General features: G+C 39.5%; 1 long non-coding RNA gene across 2 annotated transcripts in view; it reads left to right on the top strand.

Moving 5' to 3' along the window:
• Window positions 1–9,824, top strand: part of LOC116216417 — a 182,793-nt gene that overhangs the window by 119,358 nt on the left and 53,611 nt on the right. For both annotated transcript variants that reach the window (XR_004159102.1, XR_004159103.1), the window contains exon 4: window positions 2,865–3,006. This is a non-coding gene — a long non-coding RNA (uncharacterized LOC116216417). The remainder of the gene's footprint in view (window positions 1–2,864; window positions 3,007–9,824) is intronic.

The raw sequence follows: 9,824 nt of genomic DNA, 5'->3' as shown, positions 1-9,824 counted from the left end.
TTTTTAGTGCCTGATCTGATTATCTCTGCTTCTGCTTCTTTACACTGCACTGCATGTGGGCTGCTTTTTACAACCCAGGATTCACGCAGTGAATGCAAGGCTCCGTGCAGTCGCCCTTGTAGTTTTAATCTCCCCTTGCCCAGGTTTTAAAAGGAAGGCTGGTGCGCCTTTATGCTTGGATTAATGCTGGTATGTGACTTAATTAATTAAATAGCATAATCCATCCAAAGAAACCTGCTTCTCTCCCCTCAGATTGCTGTTCCTCATTTCTCACACAGTAAGGCTGTTTCTTGTGATGCACCTAATTGAGGGTACCTCTTCCTCAGCAGATGGAGAGCTGCCTTTTAGCCACACTCATGTATAAATTGTTTGGGGGCAGATGTTTGTCAGGGATGCTTTTTCCTTTCCTGAGAGGAAGGTTAACAAAATATTTAAACTGTAACATACTCAGAGCCTGCTTGCACAGGGTTTGTTTAAAGGAGGAGAGGGCTATTTATGGAAAGCATGTGGTTTACTTTTTCCCCCAAAGTGGGATTGTTGCTCTGGGGTTTGGCATGCCTGTCCGTACTGCATGTGAAACGAGGAGAGGAAGCTTTTGGGAAACTTTCCCTACATTTAAGTCTACTTTCTCACATCCAGGTGAGAAAACTTAGCGATTGTTGTGTTTTACGTGCTCATGTTTTTCCAATTAGCTTTTGAGTGGTATTTTTAATCTTTTAGAATCAAACGATGCATTTGTTTCCTCCGTGGTAGCGGTATGGTGATAATTTGAATTAAGAGCAAATTACAGGTGCTGATTAGGAGTGATAGGAGAAGACGACATTACAGCCCTTGCAAATGCTTCATTGTACTAAACTGCCAATTTTAAAGTTCATTTCATTGCATTTAAAGTGAAGTGTTTAAAGTAAGTGTGGATAGCTGGAAAAGTTGCCACGCTGCTTAAAAAAAGATTATATGATCAGATGAGATACTTGGTTATCATTGTGTCAATTATGGCTTATCAGGCAACATTAGTCTGCATGGCATCTGAGGAAGATGGTTGTACTTTTCTGGGTCTTTTAGCACTCATGTTTTGTAGTTTGAGGGTTGAGTCAGACACTCAGCTTCGGCAGCAGCTCTCTACAGTGTAATATTGGCAAGACTGCCACAGCGTTTCATGGATCAAGCAAATCAGTTCTTTGCTTCATCTTGAAGGAGTCTGTGATGTCCTCTTCCAGAAATCTGAATGACAACTCACATTGCTGTGTGCATCTCAAGCCTTTACATGTAATGCTGCATGCCCTACATTTAGAGGCTCATGCTCATCTCCAAAGGATGCTGCAAGTCCTGCTTAGAGGACCTTCACCTTCTTGCCCAAGTGGGGAGCATGGTGGACTCATGCAGGAGAGCCATAGGAAGCTGGTGGTGCAGAGGGATGTGCTGTGCAACATGAACTTTCTGCCCGTGCAGAAGTTTAGGAAACAATTCACTGTAAGGTACTGCACCTATGCTGGAACTTTGAATACACTTAGATTTTTCCTTGGACCATTAAGCACTTTCATTTAATGAAAATTACTTTCTTTTAAAAAGAAAAACATTAAAACAAACGATAAGTGATTTTTCTTTTTCTCCGTAATGACTTTTTTTTTTTTATCTGAGAGCTTTCAGAGTGCTTAGCCTTGCAAGTTCAGATTTCTTTTTTTAAATTGCTTTACAAAATCACAGGATGTTTCTGTGGTGAGTGTACATCTGTGCTGGCTTTCATTGAGCTTTGGAAATAGGTCAGGAATTAAAGCTCCGGCTTTGTGGTTCTGAGGAAAGCCCTTAAGAAACTCTCTCAGACATAAGAGGGTAAAGAGGGGTCACTAGAAATGCAGTTTGACCATGTATAGGCTGTGTGGTCTCTCTTGTCTGAGTGTGTGCACAGCTATACTCTATACACACACATATGTGTGAGCTTTTGAAATGATGCTCTTCAGTGCTTGCTTAGAAATAGACGTTACTAAAGAGGAGAAAAAAAGGTGGTTATGGGAAATCAAAGGAGATGCTCTGTTGTAATCTGGTGATGGTAACTCCTTATGTGTCTTGGGCTTAGCTCCATTATTTTGTGCACCTCTGTGGAAAAAAAAACAAAACAAAAAAACCCAACAACCTGTGTGAGGCTTGCCTTTACAGTGTGCTGCATTGCCATGGAAACCAGCAGGCAACAAATCACACTGTGCCTGCCTGCGGGCAGACAGAGGGCACGGACAGACAGACAGGTCAAGGGACTGACATCTGCCCTGTGCTGCCTTCCTGCATTTTGAAAGTACTTTGAAGATGGAGGCAATGAGAAGAGGAATGGAGTTAAACCTGGATGTGGCTTCTGTAGCTTTTCCTGCAATGTCTAAAGAAATTTAATAATAATAATAATTAAAGTCTTAGGGAAGAAGGAAGAAAGCTAAAGAGAAATCAAGCAGAACAAGATCCAAGATTTGCTGTAAATGGCATCCCCCTGTTCTTGTCCTTCCACTCCTCATAGGGATCTTACATAGCAGGATTACCATGGGTGAGGTTTTTTCTTTGCAGCAGAAAGAAAATGGAATGGGAGGAGAAAGAAAATGGTAGTTGTTTTTGTGTGTTTTTTTTTTATTTTTTTTCCAAAACACATTTTTACTTTCCTTTGGCATAAGCAACTTCTTTCATCTCTTCCTAAGTCCCTAATTTATTAGCCCTGTGGGTGGTCCTAGACAACCTCAGAGCAGTGTGCTCTTTTGCTATCCCAAAATATTAATTTCCAGGTATGCTTTGTAGGCAGGCCTCCTTCATGGTATGCTCAATTGTTCGTATTCATGTATATCCATGTTGCTCTGACTGTCTCCTCCTCACCTTTCCCCTGACTCCAGGGCTCTCCGCATATGCAGAGGTGCAGCACAGCCCCCAGCTCTCAATACAACCTTCAGATGAAGAGGCAAAATAACAATTCCAGGCACTGTAAAGAGGACCTTTTTCTTTGATGAGGACATTGCTGAGTTTAACTAGCAGAAGGTAAGCGTGGCTAGAGGATGACAAATCTGGGTGGGATGTAACTAACCATAGATATTATCAACACAGCCTCAAAGCTGTTTTTCCCTTTCTGTAGCTCCCAGCAGCCTTTCTGAGGTTGCTGAATTAAACCAGATTATTAGTTGGCTGGAAAGATAGACGTACTAGGAGGATTTTTGGTACACATTCATTTCTCCTCATTCTGCCTTCCAAGCGATATGCGGAGCTTATGGGCAGCATGCTGCAGTGTCAAAATATTTTAAGCATAGCCTCTTCCTACCCTGTACCCCTTTACCTACTCTGTTTGACCCTAGCTCCTTCAGATGGCAGTACCAGTGTAATGACAGCCTCGTACGGTTCCTGATGCAGTCTGTGTGCCAAAGTCAACCACAGTTATCCCCCCAGCTCCTGATCTGGGCAGCAGGGTGAAATCACTGCCATGAGGTCACCCCAATGCTGTGCCCTTGGGTCCAGCTCCTAGCCACGCATGGCTCATTCTCACATACGTGTGTCACTGCTGACTGTGTCCTCACACGGTGATGCACTGATTGCTGTTGTCTCTTCTCTAACTGGAAAGAGATCTTCCCCTCTTCATGTATTTTGTTAGTGTATGGTTTTGTTTTGTTTTGTTTTCCAAATTATAAGCTTGTATCCCTGCGTGCATCCTAGCAAAGAAGAAATGGGCTGATAAAGATTTAAATAAGTACTCTAAGAATGAGGATGGCATTCAAGCTCAAAAGAAAAAAAAAAAATAAATCTGAAAGTCGACTCTGTTATATTTTCTCTTCTTTCAGCTTCTAAAATGTCACTGCCAAGAGCAGTGACCACAGTGGTGAATGAAGCTATGGAAAAAGAGAGCTGTTTGTGTTGTTGTTATAAGATCTAGTCTCCTCTGTTCTGAAAATGTGAGTCAGGGAAATGTGTGCACAGAAGTTCAGGAACAAATACCTGGTCTCTTTCTACCATGAAAATACTTGGGATGCAAAAAGATTATCTTTATGCATATGCTTTGTTTATGAAATGAATTGGTGAAATTTGGCATGCTTCTTAAAGAGGACTTTTGCCAGTCTTTCCCCGTAGTCTTAAGTCATGCCTTTGCATAATGATGTAATCTACAGTGGGCAGGAAGAATTCAGCATAACTATGAATAATGGCAGTATTTGTGGTGAACTGGTCGTGACATTCTCACTTGAGCATTTCTTTTTGGGAACTACTTCTTCAAGTCATGCGGCTTGCAGTAACATCAAGAGACAGAGCAGCACAAGAATAGCCTGGGTAAGGGAGAAAGAGGACACTTGTTTTAGAGGGTCCACCACAGAAGGAAAGGAAAGGAGTCTTGCTTGAAATACTGGCATTTTTAGTCATCTCTTTGTGACATTCCCCCCCACCACCCCCACATATTCTGTGTGTCTGCAGCCTTGTGCACAAAACTCACCGGAGTCCCAGTGAGGGGAAAAACAACTTGCAAGAAACTAGATGAAACTAGTAGTGAAAGGGAAGCATTAAGCTGATAAGAGCTTCTCAGCGGTGTTTAAAAACAAAGAAACGGACAACAAAGACAGCAACAAACAAAAAAAAGCTGGAAAAAAGACTGTATGCTTTTAAATGTGCTGGAATCAGACATGCTACCCCAGATATAGATTCCTCTGGGCAGAGGAAGAAGGGAAATGTGTTAGTTCTTAGGACTGTGTTTAAGTAGGAACAGAATGTAAACAGTGTCATGTCAGAATGAGCTACATCCATCATGCCTCACTGGTGCCCATTGGTATCTTTGAAGGTTGGGTTTATAGAGGTAAGTTATTTATTACGTAGCAGACAGAAATTTGTGAAAAAAGCAGGTCTCCCCATTGTAACTTAAAAAGGCAAAGAAGCTCCTATGGAAAAATACTTGCCATTGTCACTATACTGTCATACAGGAATAGTTTGGGCACTAGTTTTGAGTAAGAGCAGGTTTAAAGTACTGCGGTAATGCTGATTGGATGTGTAGGTTGCATTTGCTTTCTGCAAAAATATGTTTACAGGAAGACAAGTTTAAATGGAAAACAAGTACCTGTAGTTCAGGACAGAATAATTATTAATGTTCCAGTGACTTTTGTAAACTTAATATCTGGGAAGTCAGTTGTCAATTAAGAAAGTCACAAGTACTCAGGCTTGGTTTAAATTCAGTCTCACAAAATTTGTTTGAATATGTGAGTAGGAATCCAAATATTGTGGTGATAGAAGAGCTTAACACACATCACATTCTCACATGTCATTTACAGAACACTGGGAACAGTTGAAGAAGCAGAAAGTTCTTCTCTGGTGTAAAATATTATTGAAAAAGTCATCAAGAGGAGCAGAAAACTTGATTTACAATTTTGAAAAAAGTGATACAAGGAGAACATTTGGCACTGTGTCCTTTGTGTTACTTAATTCTTCCAATATATGAAAAAATAACGGTCCTCAGAGAGGAGAAAAGAAAACCGTGTCAAATATGGTACTTTTCTGTCAGTGCTGTGAATTTCTGCAGGGATTTTTCAAACACAAAATGAATTATTCTAAGCAACAGTAGCCTTATTCAAGATTTCAGAAATTTACACAAAGATATTAAAATGGTGTACTTTGTTCTGAAGTCCAGCTGATCCATAGTTAAAAGGGTTGAAGTTAACCTCGTAGGCTGCTATAGCGAAGGTACGTTAGGAACTGTTAGCAGTAATGAGTCTGAAATGTGACCTGTAGTCTTCAAAACAGTTTGAAAAAGTTTCACACAGCAAATGATCCAACTTCTTTAAAATACATTTTGCATTTTATCTGACTTGTGTAAGAATTTGTAACCGGAGACTATAGACCAGTCACCCATCCGAAGTAAGCAGGGACGTTAAATTAGCAGAGGAAGCAATAACCAGCTTTTTTTTGGTTTCATTTGTGTGACAAAAGTATATGGAAGTTCCAGCTGAAAGTAGGGGCTTGTGTTGTTTGGTCATGTATAAAACTAGTGTATATTGCACAGTGAGAAAAGATTGCAGAGAGAGTGTATGCAGTAAACTGCCTGACATGAGAAAGTTGTATGAAGAGTTTTGTGAGGAAGGAGTAGGAATAACTACATAAGATTTATTTTGCTATGATTAAAATCATGCAGATGATAGTCGAAATTCTTGTGATTTTTTGCCTTTCATTTGAGGAGTGTGTGGGAAGTTTGATTATTATTATTTTTTTTTAAGCTGAAGTAATCTAAATGATTTGCATTATTGGGGAATTCTTTTAATTTAACACCCTGTGATGCAGTAGTTCATGAGAAGAGAAGAATTTCACTCAATCATGACCCAGAAATATTAAATGTTCCCTTAATGAACAATACTCAGTTCTTCACTGAAATCACGAAGCAGTCTTTTCTTAGTCAGACAGTTGAGTTTTTCAGTGTAATATCTGCAGCATTGCACAACAATATTTACATGCACGGAATGGGCAGTTGAACACTTCAGACCAATTCATAGTTGCCGCAGTGGGTTTAACTTTTTTGAAATGCATTGATGCCCCAGCCTACGAGATGGCTCAGTGCGATCTCACAGCTTTTCAAAGCTATGTTACTGAAAATACTAAGGAGGCTGACTTGGGAATTTGTATCCTAATTGCATCATTCTTTTCCTGCTAAGGATGTAGCTTTGATCAGTTACTTACTTACTTGCCCTAGGTTTTCACTAGTTAAAATCTCTCTTATTTAGTACCCAAAACACAAATCCTTGATTGGCTTATGCAGAAAGTCTGAGGTGAGCAGTTCATTCAATTCCTTGCATCTCCAAAAGATGAAACAACAGTAAGGAAAGAGTCGTGATGTCTGATTTCATTTAATCCACTTTTATTGTGTGAGTGCTCATGGTATTAAAATACCCTCCCTAACAACCATATTGTGGTTATCAACTGAGCCTCACTGCAGGTGTAAGGTCCTCGCAGCCACTTCTCAGTGGCTCCCTACAGCAGTCCAAATCCTTCCCCGTTTAGCAGAGGATTTTGGTACGTATTCAAAGTTAGTTACTTGATTGAAGTTTTCTGTAGAGGTGTGAGGTCTTGTGCTTAAAGATAGACAGATAAGTGTGTTCCCAAGTCAGCAACTGATATGTTACATTTCTTAGAAGTTTCCAGAAATCTTGAATTTCATAAATACTATCTTTGCTGTTTTCCAAGCTGAGGGTAACCTACAACTGAAAAACAAACTCAAAACATGTTAATGTGAAACATGCTGAAAAGCCTCCTAAAGTTCCTTTTTCAGACACTACTAAGGCTTGTGTTTACTAAGACTGTTTGCATTTCAGTAGCCTTAAATCAATAAATAAAATGGCAGAAACCTGTTTTTCTGGAAACTAGATTTAAAAACAAACAAACAAAACATAGTTGTTGATGTGAATTAATTCCTTGTAGATGGAGAAAGAAGCAATAATTGAGTAACTGAGTCATTAGACAGCTTTTGACTATAATATTTCTCACCGTTTAAGACAGCTGCCTGTGTGAAGAAAAGAAATAAATTTTAGGAGAATGAAAATCCCAGGTTTTCACCACAGAATTATATGTAAGAATGCATGCCAATTTCCATACGCTTATTTTCTAATGTGTAACACCCACTTACATGCTTACTGTAGAACTCTGCTGATAAAGTATTACGATATTTATTAGGAAGACATCTTTACTCCAATCCTGAGTGTTAAAAGCAGAATAAAAACTATTCTGATTAATTTGTGCGTGTAACCACTGTGTTAATTGTGAGAGTGGTCTAAGGGGTAAGAGGTCTAAACTTAATCTTCCCTCTAACAATATTCTGAACTTTCATTCATTATTTTGTCTTCTGCAAAGTCTGAGCTTCTTGTACTTCTACTGAACAAAGCGCAAAGTTCCAGCTGGCTGCAGGGATTGTAGACTTGAGACCCAAATAATTCTTAAACACCTTTTGTGGTAAGGCAAGGCAGGATTGCAGATACAGGGGCTGTCTCTGATTCTCACTCCCAGCTTTCCTGTTTGCAGATAAATTTGAGGCCTCACACCTTACCACGTTTCAGATATGCTACCTTTGGTTGGTGCAATGCTGGAAAGACAAGAGATGCATGTTCTGAAAGCAATGAATTCTAGAGTGCTGTGACAACCTCTGCTATAAGATTGGCCCCCCCGAATCCACATCCTACCAGAAATCCACAGCAAGTGCAGTGAGAACCCTACTTTCCTTTCATTTGCCCCCAAATTCCATATGTTTCAGATGAAGCATTTTGCATTCAGTGATGCAAGCCCCTTTTGATGAAAATGATTTGTATCCAGCCCCAGACAGGTGTTGGGAGGCTGAATCAGAAAAGATGCAACCTTTGGAAAAGTTTGGACCACATGTTAACTTTGCCACTGATCAGATATAAATAATTCTCTTCAGAACCTTAGAGTTGAAACAGAGCTTTTGAGAAGATTGAACTCGGATCATGGTTTTATGGCTATCTCTGGAATATTTTACTGCTGTTTTAAGACATCAGAGAGTAAATTATGGGGCTGTAAAAACTTACAGCATGAAGGTTTTATCGTTTACTTATGTACAAAACATAAATAGTACCACTTTGATTTTGGGCTGTATGTATGTGTATACGTGTATAGAAACAAATGCACAATATGTATATATAGTGCAGTTTAGGAAGCTGTGTATTATTAGAAAGGTTACTTGGAACATTTTGCTCTTTTTTTATGTGTCAGTACATTGTATTAGCTGGTAGAGTGTAGCTATTTACAGTCATTTGCTGTAGGTCAGAGAAAAAATGAGAATGAGGAGAGGAGGGGGGGAAAATTTATGATTGTGTTATGTACGTAGACAGCACTATTGTGTAAATAATGTGTGTAACACTGTAAGGATCAAAGAGAAAAGTCTTTTGTTACACAAACTAATACAATAAAAAATATCTTTTCGAAGTGTGAGACCTTTCTCAGGGCTGAAACAAACCCTACAGAGTTTGTGTGCAAATTTAATTAAATGATTTATGCTACATGTGAACATGTACATAGGTGCCTGTGCAACTGTCATTGTATAGATGCAGAAACATCTGATATTGACTGGTTTGGATTCTTACATGTTCTCTACTTTCGGAATAGAAATGGTCACAAATGAAAATGTTCAGCATTCCACTACCTTTTAAAAGCTAATGTTAAATGTCATACGTCAAGAAGTACGCTTCCGTGTTAAGGGGATTAAAGTTATGTTCCCTTTGGTATGACTTCACCAGCATTCATCAGTAGCTTACAATGGCCTTTATCTCTTCAGCTCTGTATCTTCTGGTCCTTCAGATTTTTCTCCATCCCATGTTGAGGTGACTCATAGTCATTTCCTTCCACTATCACACTGAGTGACCATGGGCAGAAAAATTGTTTTCATCTGCTCTTTTTAGTTAACATTCTCGTTCCAGTGGACATACTCAGATAAATTATTTCATAAGTTATGACGTTTATCTATGAACACTGTGTTATCCTTCACCTCAAACCTTGTCATCAGTGTCCTTTCCAGTCTCTGAGAAAAATATTTTATACTGATTGGGATGCTGCTTAGATGTTAAGCATCATTCTCCTTTTCTCCAGGCCTGGAAGGACTGGTGTGGGACATGTGTAGCTATAGTGGTATGAAGTATATAATTTCTAGTGGTTCTGAGTGATTATTGTTCAAATTTCTTCTAGGTAGTCTCTTTACATCGTTATGTGATGCAGAAGGATCACTCTTTGCCAGCTGCCAAATCAAGTATTGTTGTACAGTCTCTGCCTTCAGCAACATCCTCAGTGTTCTGGCAGTTGGGACCCTTGGAAGGTCAGGGCAAAACAGACCTCGTGCTGCC

This window comes from Meleagris gallopavo, chromosome 3, assembly GCF_000146605.3.
Source record: "Meleagris gallopavo isolate NT-WF06-2002-E0010 breed Aviagen turkey brand Nicholas breeding stock chromosome 3, Turkey_5.1, whole genome shotgun sequence".
Taxonomy (NCBI): Eukaryota; Metazoa; Chordata; class Aves; order Galliformes; family Phasianidae; genus Meleagris; species Meleagris gallopavo.
This window is presented reverse-complemented; position numbering and strand designations above follow the sequence as displayed.